The sequence below is a fragment of the Octopus bimaculoides genome, chromosome 8 (assembly GCF_046866305.1).
Source record: "Octopus bimaculoides isolate indiv1 chromosome 8, ASM4686630v1, whole genome shotgun sequence".
Taxonomy (NCBI): domain Eukaryota; kingdom Metazoa; phylum Mollusca; class Cephalopoda; order Octopoda; family Octopodidae; genus Octopus; species Octopus bimaculoides.
The window spans coordinates 8,331,192-8,345,003 of record NC_142935.1 but is presented as its reverse complement, the minus strand read 5'-3'; positions in this window follow the sequence as shown (position 1 = coordinate 8,345,003).

Below are 13,812 nucleotides of genomic sequence, written 5' to 3'. Positions count from 1 at the left end.
GGCGGTGGCGGCGGCGACAATATTCGGTGGGGGGGGGGGGGATTTTCAAAGCAGGTGCCTGATTAGATAAAGTGAACAATAACACATTGGTCAGGTAAAGACATTCTGGCGCCGGCCTGCCGTGAGACCGGGTGGGCGACGTGCCTACCACGCACTGACTCGGCTCAGATACGGCGGAGACCCGACGGCGTCGACGATGGTGGTGGTAGTGGTGGTAGGGGTGGGAGGGGTGTATGGATATGTGTAAGGTGGTTCGTTCGGTTTCTTTCCTTGTTTTTTTTTTTGTTTTTAGACATTTTTCTGTTTTCACTATTATTGTTTGTGCTTGGAGTAAGGGCGGTGATTTGAAAACTATTCTACTTTCTCTCTCTCTCTCTCTTTTTCACTGTTTCTTTCTACCTCCCTTCTTTCTCTCTGTCTTTCTCTGTCTCTCTCTTCCCCTCTCTCTCTCTCTTCCTCTGTTTGTGTCCCTTCTCTGCGCGAGTGTGCGAAGAGATGGTGTTTGTGGATTGATGTGGAGCTGTTGTTGGTGTTGATATAAGCGGATAGATTTGCGGGTGTTCAAGGATAGAGAGTAACGTAAGGAGTGAACAACAGTGACGCAGAGAAAGAAACAAAGAGAGAGAGAGAGAGAGAGAGAGAGAGAGAGAGTAGAAAAGAGGGAGAGAGACAGACGGGATGTAGGTATGTGTGTGCGTGTGAGTGTGAGGACAGATGCACAATCATATACACACAAAGCGACAGAAGTAAGGGGTCGGATGTTTTGGAATTGGGTGTGATACATATATCTCTTTTACTCTTTTACTCTTTTACTTGTTTCAGTCATTTGACTGCGGCCATGCTGGAGCACTCGTCTTTAGTCGAGCAAATCGACCCCAGGACTTATTCTTCGTAAGCCTAGCACTTATTCTATCGATCTCTTTTTGCAGAACCGCTAAGTTACGGGGACGTAAACACACCAGCATCGGTTGTCAAGCGATGTTGGGGGGACAAACACATACACATATATACATATATACGACGAGCTTCTTTCAGTTTCCGTCTACCAAATCCACTCACAAGGCTTTGGTCGGCCCGAGGCTATAGTAGAAGACACTTGCCCAAGATGCCACGCAGTGGGATTGAACCCGGAACCATGTGGTTGATAAGCAAGCTACTTACCACACAGCCACTCCATATATAATATATATGTGTGTGTGTGTGAGTGTGTGTCTGTGTGTGTATCTATGCCTGTCTTTAAATTGTTGTAGTCAGCAGACTGCAGCCATGCTGGAGCACTCGTCTTGAAGAGTTTTTCGTCGAATGAATCAGCTCCAGCACCTGGTTATTACTGTATTGAACGCTTTTACCGAACGAGTAAGATACGTGGACGTAAACACACTAACACCGGTTGTTAAACGATGACAGGGGACAAACGCAGACACAAAGATACATGTACATAGATATAAATGTTGTGTAGTAAGAAGTTTGCTTCCCAACCACATGGTTCCGGGTTCAGTCCCACTGCGTGGTACCTTGGGCAAGTGTCTTAGTCTATAGCCTCAGGTCGACTAAAGCGTTCTGAGTGGATTTGCTAGACGGAAACTGAAAGAAGTTCGTGGTGTATATATATATATATATATATATATATATATATACAGATAGAGAGAGTGAGAGAGTGCGGGAGAGAGAGATAGACTGATAGATAGATAGATGTGTGTGTGTGTGTGTGTGCGTATGCATACACATACACGCACACACAAATACATACATACAAATGATAGACACAGAAAATTGATTATACGAGAAAGTTTATTGCTCACGACGATCGTTTCTACCCATGATGCATCGATCCATCTCGGGTGGGATATTGTGCAACTGGCTGTGGTTTCATCCTTCGGGTCAAAATTATCTCGTCAGATGATTTTACAAGGGGTACCTTGTATCACACACACACACACACACATATATGGCGGACGTCTTTCAGTTTCCGTCTCCCCAATCCACTCACATGGTTTTGGTGTTTGGTCTACCCAAGGCTATAAAACAAAACACTTGCCGAAGGTGCCAGGCAGTGGGAATGAACCCAGAACAATATGGTTGGGAACCAAATCTCTTATCACACCGCCACGCCTGTGCCTATGGCTATATATAAATATCATAGCGCGTGTGTGAGTGTAGATATATGAGCATATAAGAAGGGTAAATATATCTTTAAAAATAGTTTAAGTAGTAAGCCTAACTGACGTGCTTTAAGTGTCACTTCGAAATAGAAAACGAAATCAATTGATACTGGGATATCTATCCTCCTATTTGTATATTTACAAACTGGAAAAAACCGTTTTTCTAAATGTATTTGCTACATTCTCTGTGCGTGATTACATATAGTGAGAAATACATGGTTTTGGAGAGTTTTATTATTCTTTCAAATAAACACGTACATATTGTACGCTGACTTTAAATATATATTTTGCACATTTGAATTATGTTTGCTGGCCACATCATTATTTTTATAGATAACGATAACTTATTTCAATCTTGTATAAGTATATATATATATATATATATATATATATATATATATATGTTCTTCCATTCTCCGAACTTTCCATCTTTCCGACGAAGGGCTACGCCCGAAACGTCATACACTCTTTCTTTCCTTTCCCGAGCGTCCAATAACACTATCCGTTTCACGTCCTCACTTTGTTGTTTTTTTGTTATTGTTTTTTTGAACTTATATATATATATATATATATATATATATATATATATATATATATATATATATATATATACATATATATATGCATATACTACGAGCTTCTTCTAATTTCCGTCTACCAAATCCAATCACAAGGCTTTGCTCGGCCCGAGGCTATAGTAAAAGACACTTGCCCAAGGTGCCACGCTGAATCTCCCCCAGAACTACGTTAAGGGTAAATGTGTCTGCGGAATGCTCAGCCACTTGCACGTCTTTGAAATACACGTACAAGAGAAACAGGAAGAAAGAGTGAGAACAAGTTGTTGTGAAAGAATACATGAGGGTTCGCCACCACACTCTGCCGGAGCCTCGAGGAGCTTTAGGTCTGTGAATCGAAACCGCAATCCTAAGACCGCGAGTCCACTGCCCTAACCACTGGGCCATCGCGCCTCCACATTATGCGTTTAGTAAATAAAGTTTCTTATCTTAAAGGAAGGTTCTCAGCAAAACAATTGCCGTAAAATTTAAAATCCATTCGTTTGTTCGTTTAACATGTAAATACACATAATATGTGTATACATACATACATACATACATATGTATATAAGTATGAATGTATGTATGTATGTAAAGAAATCTACATTATATGCATTGCGGTCTTTGTATGAATCGTACATATTTTCTTCACTTGATGTTATTAATAATAAAGCTTTGTTAATTCTAGATTGTTGACGAACAAGTTACAGTGGGGATGGGCATAATGGGAGAGGGCGTGGGTTCAGGTTTATTGCTTGCTTTTGTTTATCTTTCTGTTCTTGGTTTCTTTTTCTTTCTCTTGTTTTTTTTTTTTTTTGAAAAAAAATTCACTTTGATTTCGTTGTTATAATAATAATAATAATTACCTCGATTTATTGGCCACAAGGGCTAATATCAATTAAAAACCATGTAAGGACAAAGACAGGACGAAAGTTACAAAAGGTTTTGTCCGAAAAGGTAGGAACGTTCGTCTAAACAGAGGAAGAAAACGGAGAAAGATATAATAAATAAATAAATAAATAGATAAATAAATAAATAAATAGAACTCCCAAAGGGGGGGGGGCGCTTCGAAAAAGGAAAGGTTACACGTGGAAAAACCCATAAAACCATGGGAGCCTGGTCAGAAAAAATAAGAAAGGGGTATAGACCCCTTTCTCCTTTTACATTACCTTTCTTTTTTTTTTTCTACAGGTGTATTCTCAGAATTGGTCCGTTTATACTGGCCATTCTTCCAACAGTCACCCATCTTTCAACGAATTTGCTATGAGACAGCACTTCACTCTCTACTCTCATCTTCCTTTTCAAGTGGAACTTGAAAAAGTTGATGAAGCCTTGGCCAAAGAGGAAAGTGTCTGTCTTTAGCCCTTTCAAACGGGTCCACCATATCACCTCTTTCGCTACAGCCACTAGGCATAGGAAAATTGCCTTGCCCTCCCGGTTAAAGGAGGTCGGCGGGTCAATCCTCACGATGGATTCAGTTGATAGCCGGATCCGTCCTACACGTAAATAATAATAATAAATGCCCCGATGCAGTACCAGACAGTGGCTCTCATGGCTTCTGATCTTAACTTATTGGAAGTGTTATCATGTATATTGTTTTGCACATTTGCTTTATTATAAAAGATGGGCTACAGCAAATATTCTGCTCAATACCACAGATTTGCTGGTCAGTTGTTTGACCTTAACCAGTTGAGCATGTCCCTTGGTGGCTGACGATATGTGCATCTCTGATCACGAGCAGAAGTAGTGGGGGAGCATCATAGGCATGTGTTGAGAACGTACCGACTCAGAACGTAGCGGCTGGCAAAATGCGCTAAGCATTCCATCCACCGTGCTAACAATTCTGCCAGCTTTCCACTTTAATTATTGTTATTGCTGCTGCTGCTGCTGCTGCTGCTGCTGTTGTTGTTGTTGTTCTTCTTCTTCTTCTTCTTCTTCTTCTTCTTCTTAGTAGTAGTAGTAGTAGTAGTAGTAGTAGTAGTATTTGGGGTTTCCTGGAATCTGATCTAGGTAGCAATCAGCCCCTTTTGCTATCATTCCCAGGGCACCTATGACAACAGGTATTGTTTTAGTCTTGAGGTTCCACATTTTGCTAATTTCTATTTCAAGATCTTTATATTTGCTCAGTTTTTGGTAGGTCTTGACAGATACGTTTATATCGATTGGGACAGTCATATCAAGGAGGAGGCATGAAGGTTTTTTTTTTTGGTTAATTGCTTACGTAATTGTGTTCTCTGTTATTGGTGTCCTAGTCGTAAATGTTATAAATGTTTTTTATTGCTTGTTGTCGATGTTGTAGGAGTATTATACATGTGTATTCTTTGTGTGTTTTTGTTGTGGACCTCTGAAAAATCTCTCTTTGTCCACCCATTTCGTTCGTTTGATTAACCTTCCCTCTTCGCGCCCTCTCCCAATCCTTCACTATCTTCCCTCACCTCCTCCGCCTCCCTCCCTCCCTCTCTCTCTCTGTCTCTACCACCCCTTTCCTCACCTGACACCACCACTATCAATATTACACTTAATACAGCGTCTGACCTCACGTTTCCGTCTGACCGAATTACAGCGTTCCCTCCGGAGGAAGACACCACATTCCTTTGGTCAATGTCCAGGCGTCTCTCTTTTGCCCACACATTCTATATATGGCCGTTGGTGGCTGGCTATGGCGGACGATGACCATATGCACATTTTCCAATAGAACTTTCTACTTAACTTTTTTCCAACTCTCTCGCTCCCTCACTCTCTTCTTCTTCTTCTTCTTCTTCTTCTTCTTTTCTACCTCTTCCTCCGCCTCCTCCTCTCCTCCTCTTCTACCTTTTACTCCACTTCAACAACCACCTCCTCCTCTGCCACCACACCACTTTCTCCTTTTCCTGCTGCCACTACTACTACTACTACTACTACTACTACTACTACTACCACTACCATCACCACCACCACCACCACCACCACCACCACCACCACCACCACCACCACCACTACTGCTGTTGCTGCTACTACTACTACTACTACTACTACTACCACCACCTCCACCTGCTAACAACAAATTGTTCTGAACTTTGCAGATGGCCTTTTGTTCTTTTAAATTCCGCTTTCGATCATTAAACCACCAAAGTCCTCATTGAACCTCTTGTCAAGCACTCTGTGACCTCAACGTAGAACTGGTGGTGTGGTATTACCCAGGGACGTAATCTGCACGGGAAGTACACAGTTAGGTGGTCGCCGACAAGATTAACGTGGTGGACCAGTTCGGAAAAGAAATCATTAATTTTAATTCGTTCGCACATTTCAGTCATTTGACTGTGGCCATGCTGGAGCACCGCCTTTTGGTCGAAGAAGTCAATCCTTGGACTTGTTTTTCGTAAGCCTGCTGCTTATTTTATCAGTCTCTCCTGCCGAACATCGGTTGTCGAGTGATGGTGGTGGGGACAAACACAGACACAAACACTCACACCCCCCCACACACACACACCCACACACACACACACAGGCACAGGCGTGGTTGTATGGTAAGAGGCTTGTTTCCCAACCACAGTTCAGTCCCACTGCGTGGCACCTTGGGCAAGTGTCTTCTACAATAGCCTCGGGCCGACCAAAGCCTTGTGAGTGGATTTGGTAGACGGAAACTGAAAGAAGCCTGTTATATATACATACATACATGCATACATACATACATACATACATACATACATACGTACATACATACATATATATACATATTTATATATATATATATATATATATATATATATATATATATATATATGTATATATAAAATCGTGTGTTTGTGCCTGTGTTTGTCCCCATCATACCGCCATTGCTTAACAACCAATGCTGGTGTATTTAAGCCCCCCCCCCGTAAACTAGTGGTTCGTTAAAAGAGACCAATAGAATAAGTATAAGGCTTACAAAGAATAAGTCCTGAGGTCGATTTCTTCGACTAGCAACCTTTAAGGCGGTGCTCCACCATGGCCGCAGTCAAATAACTGAAACGTGTAAAACGAATAAAGGTATACAATGAAGTAAAAACACGATCTGCGTTTGTATGCAGCGGGGGGGGGGGGGTAACACAGAAATGGTAAACGGTTTACGGCACAAAAGAAATCACTTTGAACTTGCAAAAATAATATTCTCTTCTTCTGGGATTATTGACATTTTCTGTCACTTCCCTATCTTCATAGTGGGCGGTCCTCTTTAATGCCCCGTCATTAGCGACGCGCATGGCCGGTAGACTCTACATAGTCAAAGCCTGGGGTGACCCCACTGTCCCGCCAAGAGAACGTGGTACCACCTATTCTTAGTCATCGTATCGGGATCCTGCCCGCAGGATCCCCATGCCGAGAACTAATCTCTCAGCAGTTCAAATTCCGCCGAGGTCGACTTTGTTTTTCATCCTTACAGGGTCGATAAACTAAGTACCAGTTGCGTACTGTTGTCGACCTAATTGACTGGCCCCCTCTCCCCAAATTTCGGGCCTTGTGCCTAGAGTAGAAATGGATATATATACATATTTAAGGTGGCGAGCTGGCAGACACGTTAGCACGCCGGGCGAAATGTTTAGCGGTATTTCGTCTGTCTCTACGTTCTGAGTTCAAATTCCACCGAAGCCGAGTTTGCTTTTTATCCTTTCAGGGTCGACAGACTAAGTACCAATTGCGTACTGAGGTCGACCTAATCGACTGGCCTCTTCCCCCCAAAAATTTCGGGCCTTGTTCCTCGAGTAGAAAAAAGATAATAAAGCTTAAAGACAAACAAAAACAAAGCGAATCTAAGCCGAGCCGAGGCAAGCCTGGCTCTGGCCCGAACCAGACCAGACCAACGTTAGCAAAAATAAGTGCTTCGAGATAATAAGACTCAATTAGCGTTTGGAACATGAGCTTCGTTTACGCACCCAACAATGGCATTCTTGAGAATTGTTACTGCTATCAGCCCACCTGTTTTTCGTGTCATCGGATATCTGGCAGATTAAGAAGATAATAACGTCGGTTATCATATTTTCTTTTCTTCTCTCTAGATTTCTTCTTTTTCTGAGGTGGTGGTAGTGGTGGTGGTGGTGGGTGGCTTCCAAAGCGAAGGGTGAGGAAGGGTGAGGTGGGGCGATCCTGTAGACTTTTCATTTCTGTTCGCTTATATTGTCTTACTGTTATACATACACACACACACGCCCACACACGCACATATACACGCATATACAACATGTGTATGTATATGTATAGATATAAGTATGCATGTATGTATATATCTGTGTGTGTGCGTACGCGCACGTATATATAGACATATAAAGCATAAGTATATGCCTATATGTATATTCTCTTATTCTTTTATATGATTCAGCGCTAAGGCAGTGGCCATCCTGGAGCATGATGTACATATATATATATATATATATATATATATATATATATATGGTTAAAACCATAAATACATTTGTAATATATATTACACAGGAGTGGTTGTGTGCAAATTATTATTGTATATTTAAAATTGTAAATATTTAATCGATACAGCTACTTCACCCCTTTTATGTTTGTCTGTCCTTGTTCGTCTCCTCTTTGTAATGCCTTTATGGAAAATATTTATGAAATAAAGTAGCTTCCATACCAACCACATGGTTCCGGGTTCAGTCCCACTGCGTGTCACCTTGGGCAAGTGTCTTCTACTATAGCCCGTCGTATATATATATATATATATATATATATATATATATATATATGTTTGTGTGCCTGTGTTTGTCCCTCAACATCGCTTGACAATCGATGCGGTTTAGCGGTTCAGCGAGAGAGACGGATAGAATAAGTACTAGGCTTACAATGAATAAGTCCTGGTGTCGATTTGCTTGACTAAAGGCGGTGCTCCAACATGGCCGCAGTCAAATGACTGAAAAAAAAAATAAATAAAACAATTAAGGAATATATGTATGTATGTATGTATGTATAGGGCAGCGAGCTGGTAGAATCGTTACCACGCTGGGCGAAAAGCTTAGCGGTACTTCGTCTGCCGTTACGTTCTGAGTTCGAATTTCGCTGAGGTCGTGTTTGCCTTTCATCGTTTCGGGGTCGATTAAATAAGTACCAGTTTCGTACTGGGGTCGATGCAATCGACTTAATCCCTTTCTCTGTCCTTGCTTGTCCCCTCTATGTTTAGCCTCATGTGGGGAATAAAGAAATATATATATATATATATATATATATATATATATATATATATATATATATATATATATATATATATACACACACATATATATATATATATATATATATATATATATATATATATATATATATATATACATATATATATGTATATATATGTATGTATATATATATATATATATATATATATATATATATATATGTATGTATATATATATATATATTGGCAAATTAAATTTAAATGTTGAAGTGAATCTAACGGTTTTTGTGTGTTTTTAAATGGCTGATATATATATATATATATATATATATATATATATATATATATATATATATATATTATATACACGTACATGTGTGTGCGCATATATATGTGTGTGTGTGCGTGCGTGTCTACATACATATTCATATAAGATTCAATATCGGTGCCTAGTTACTAATAACAATTTGATGACTATCAGTATCTTCATAAACTTGAATGGGGACAAAAGCCGTTCAGTAGGTCAGATATGGCTACGCAGACAGTGAGATTTAAAACAAACACAGCTACACATAAATATTGTGTACTCCTCTGTAGAAGTAGACGAACCCCATCACTTTCACACTTTCACATACTCACATATTCACGCATACATCAAAACGTAGCTCAATAAACGTTTACGTGTTTTGTTTTGCAAGATTCTTGATGCGAAATCACGTGTTGAAACATATATTTTTTTATTCGGGGATGGTAATTTTTTTTTTGTTTGCTAAATAAACAAACGTGCTGTATATACGTCCTTCACATCAGATTTATTCTATTATTGTTCATACTTTATGTCCTTTGTCTGGAAACCATTCGTCACTCATGCTGTGACCTCCTCAGTGATTCTCCATCACACGTGTCTTCTCCTGTCCTGTTTACTCCATTTTGTCTTTCTCTGTTGTGCATCCTTGTCATCTGCGCATGCGTTTGTCACTATATCTGTGTGTGTGTGTGTGTGTGTGTGTTCGTGCGTGCGCGTGAGTGTCTGTATGTTTTGTCTGCGTGTGTGTGGGTTTGCCTGCTATACTCTTTGTAAACGTGTCCATTATTTACCTTTTTGCTTTAATTTATTTCCTTATTTCCTTCTCGTTTTTTCTTCTCATTCCGTCTTCAGTATGTGTATGTGTGTCTTGTGTTTGTGTGTGTGTATGAGTTTATGCCTTATACTGTTTGTATTTGTGACTTTTTCCTTTTCTTTTCAATCATTCTGTCTTTAGGCGAAAGACAGAAAGAGGAAAAACAAAAACAAAAACAAAAAAGTCACTCCTTGAACAGTTAAGATCGAAACCTTATCGTAGTTTTCATTTTTGCAGCAGTTTCCCACATACGTAGCGTTACTGGTTGTGTGGGTCATATCTTTCATCCTATCTGGCTTACTCCATTTCTTATCTATCTATCTATCTATCTATCTATCGATTGATCGATCTATTTCCTCTATCTCTCTCTCTTTCTCTCTCTCTTTCTCTCTCTCTTTCTCTCTTTCTTCACCCCTCAATCCCCAGGCCCAGGAAAAGCTGTACCTCACTCCACTGAGGGCATTGTTTAAGTATCACTTTACAGATATACAATGTCAACACTTGAGATAATAATAATAGTGACAATGGCGCCGATATCACTCGTGGTAATGCATAGATTGGTGGTAATTAAACAGCATTTAATTTTCATTTCGACAGATCAGAATTTAATTGCATAGTAAGGGCATTTATAGATAGGAACTGTAGGAATTTTTCTTTTATCAATAATTGAACTTTGCAAGCTCTTAGCATTTAGAGATACCGTCGATTATTTTATCGTGAATCGACCTTTGCGAGGCACTTACTTTTCTTTCACACGGCTTGATGGAATCGATTTAGATGACTCAGTTTAAACTTCGATAAGTTACTATTGTACATGAAAAAACACATGGACGTGGCTGTGAGGTAAGAAGTTTGCTTCTGAACCACATGGTTCCGAGTTCGGTCCCACTGTGTAGCAACTTAGGAAAATGCCTTCTAGTTTGGCTTCGGGCCGCCCAAAGCCTTTTGAGTGGATTTAGTAGACGGAAATATATATATATACACATAAACGTATGTGCGTGTATGTATGTGTGGGTTTGTGTGTGTATGTGTTGGTGCATTATAGTCTCCATACTCTAGTGGTTCGGCAAAAATGACCGACAGAATAAATATCAGGTTATAAAAAAAAAGTGCAGGCGTGGCTGTGTGGTAAGAGACTTGCCTCCCAACCACATGGTTCCAAGTTCAGTCCCACTGCGTGGCACCGTGGGCAGGTGTTTTCTATTATAGCCTCAGGCCAACCAAAACCTTCTGACTCGATTTGATAGACGGATATTGAAAGAAGCCCGTCGTGTGTGTGTGTGTGTGTGTGTGTGTGTGTTGATGTGTGTGCGTGTCTTTGTGTCTGTTTGTCTTCCCACCATCCCTTGACACCTGATGTTGGTGTGTTTATGGCTCCGAAAATTGGCGGTTCGGCAAAAGAGACCGATAGAATAAGTACTACGCTTCCAAAGAATAATTCTTGAGCTCGATTTCTTCGACTAAAGGCGGTGCTCCAGCATAGCCGCAGTCAAATGACTGAAACGGGTAAAAGAGTAAAGTGTTACAGTCGGTTCGTACGAGTAGAATTCTTCAAGGCGGTACCCAAGCATGGCCGCAGTCCAACGACTCAGACAGTCCAGAAACGTTAGCACGCCGGGCGAAATGCTTAGCGGTATTTCATCTGTCTTTACGTTCTGTGTTCAAATTCCGCCGAGGGCGATTTTGACTTTCATCCTTTTGGTGTCGATGAATTAAATACTAGTTGCGTACTGGAGTCGATCTAATCGACTGGCCACCTCCCACCAAATTTCGAGCCTTGTGTCTAGAGAAGAAAAGAGTATTTAAGGCGGTGAGTTGGCAGAAGCGTTAGCACGCCGGGCGAAATGCTTTGCGGTATTTCGTCTGTCTTTACGTTTTGAGTTCAAATTCCGCCGGGGTCGACTTTACCTTTCATCTTTTCGTGGTCGATAAATTAAGTACTAGTTGCGTACTGGGGTCGATGTAATCGACTGGCCCCTCTACGAAAATTTCGAGTCTTGTGCCTAGAGTAGAAAAGATAGCTTGTTGCTCTTTATCATTTCTCCACTGAAGTCCCTTGATCTTATTTGACGAAATCCTCCTCCCTGAAAAGAAGCTTTACTCGGAATAATTTATTATAGTTTACGGAAGGATATATATATATAGAACCACGAGGTCGCGGTTTCAATTTCCGGAGTGGGTAGTGCATTGTGCTCTTGTGCAAAACACTTCACCTCACGTTGCCCTGCGATCACCTCAACACCTGACGCGTGACACATCGTGCACCTGTTTAGACAACATTGATTTGATGGAGGGGGCAAGCTAAAGTGCTGCATGGACATTTGATCACCATAAACAAATCATTTGTGTAGGTCGCCCAGCAGGTCATTGAAGAACCATCATTCTCAGACCACGAGAGACTACCATCAATTCAATATTTTAAGTAATACATTAACATACAGCCAGGAAGCTTCAGGTATTTTTATTCTTTGGGAATCTTCAGTGTAAAACAAGTCCTGCTGTCCCACAACAAAACGATGCCAGCAATGCTAGTTTTTACATTGGATTTTATATACACTTTCTCTTCGACTTACGAGCTATGCTATTTACGACCATCCGCACTTACCACCACAATAGATAAATATATAAATAAATAGATATACAAATATAAATAAATAAATAAATAAATAAATAAATAACTGCAAAATCGATTTTCGGACGTTGGGCAGCTGCGCGTACGATAACTATGGCAGCATCTGGCAACACAGGCTCCTTTGCTCAGACCCAGGCATCCACTGCCTGTTATTGTCTTTCATTCGGTCGTTTTCAAGCATCTTTTGCATGAATGGAAATAGTGTTGAAAAATCTAAACGCGACATACGACCAGATTGACTTCCAGACCTATCAATCGGAATGGAACTCTGTCGTAAGTCGAAGAGGTGTACCTTCTTTCTACGTTTGTTATCGTAGTGTGTCATACAGGGCCTTCAACAAGGTAACACCTGTATTCTGTATTATTATTAACTAAACTTTCTCTGACGCTCTCAAATGGACAGAGATTGTGGTTTGTATTCGTGAACCGAACGTGGTTTCGATTCGTGAACCAGACGTTGCGTTGTGTCGTTGAGTAAAACACATCATTTCACCAATGAGCTGTAAATTAGTAACCCTGCGACGTTCAGGGCAGATATTGTGATTTCGGCCACTTGCATGCTATGGAAACCGAATGATCGGCCCTATGAGTTCTGGACCTCAAAATAGTAATTTCCACGGGTCTCTTTTTACTTACGATTAATTTAAACTTTGTATTTAAACGTCAAATATCAGTAAATATTACCGCATAAATTTCGTTGATGTCGTCATTAAAAATTGGCAACCATCCAAAGATAATCCTAAATCGTGACAGCGTATACCGAGCATAATATCCTCTTAATGAACATCATGCAGTGTTTTGCTGTGAGCTTTTTTAATTTGCTTCGCTCTCTGCTGAGAAATCTTGAATAAATTGCAGCTCAAACTGTGTCAACAGCGACAGAAGATCATTCGGTCCATTTAGCGTACACATAATGGTAAGCAATTCACTCACTCGGAGAAGCATTCCATTCTGATTTCTTCTTCTGCTTCTTCATCATCTTGTGGTATATATCGCACCTAATCTTCATTACTGTTTGTCGAATTTCTGCTTTTGGCTGCTGTTTTTCTAAATGTAAATCACAACGAGATGAGTGCAAATATTTTCAAAGGCTGTTGTTCTGTTTACATGCAATAATAATTCTGGTTAATTTCCGATTTAGATACAAGGTTAACGAATTTGAAGAGGAAGAGGGTAACTGGGGACTTATCGACCCGAGAATATGACTGGA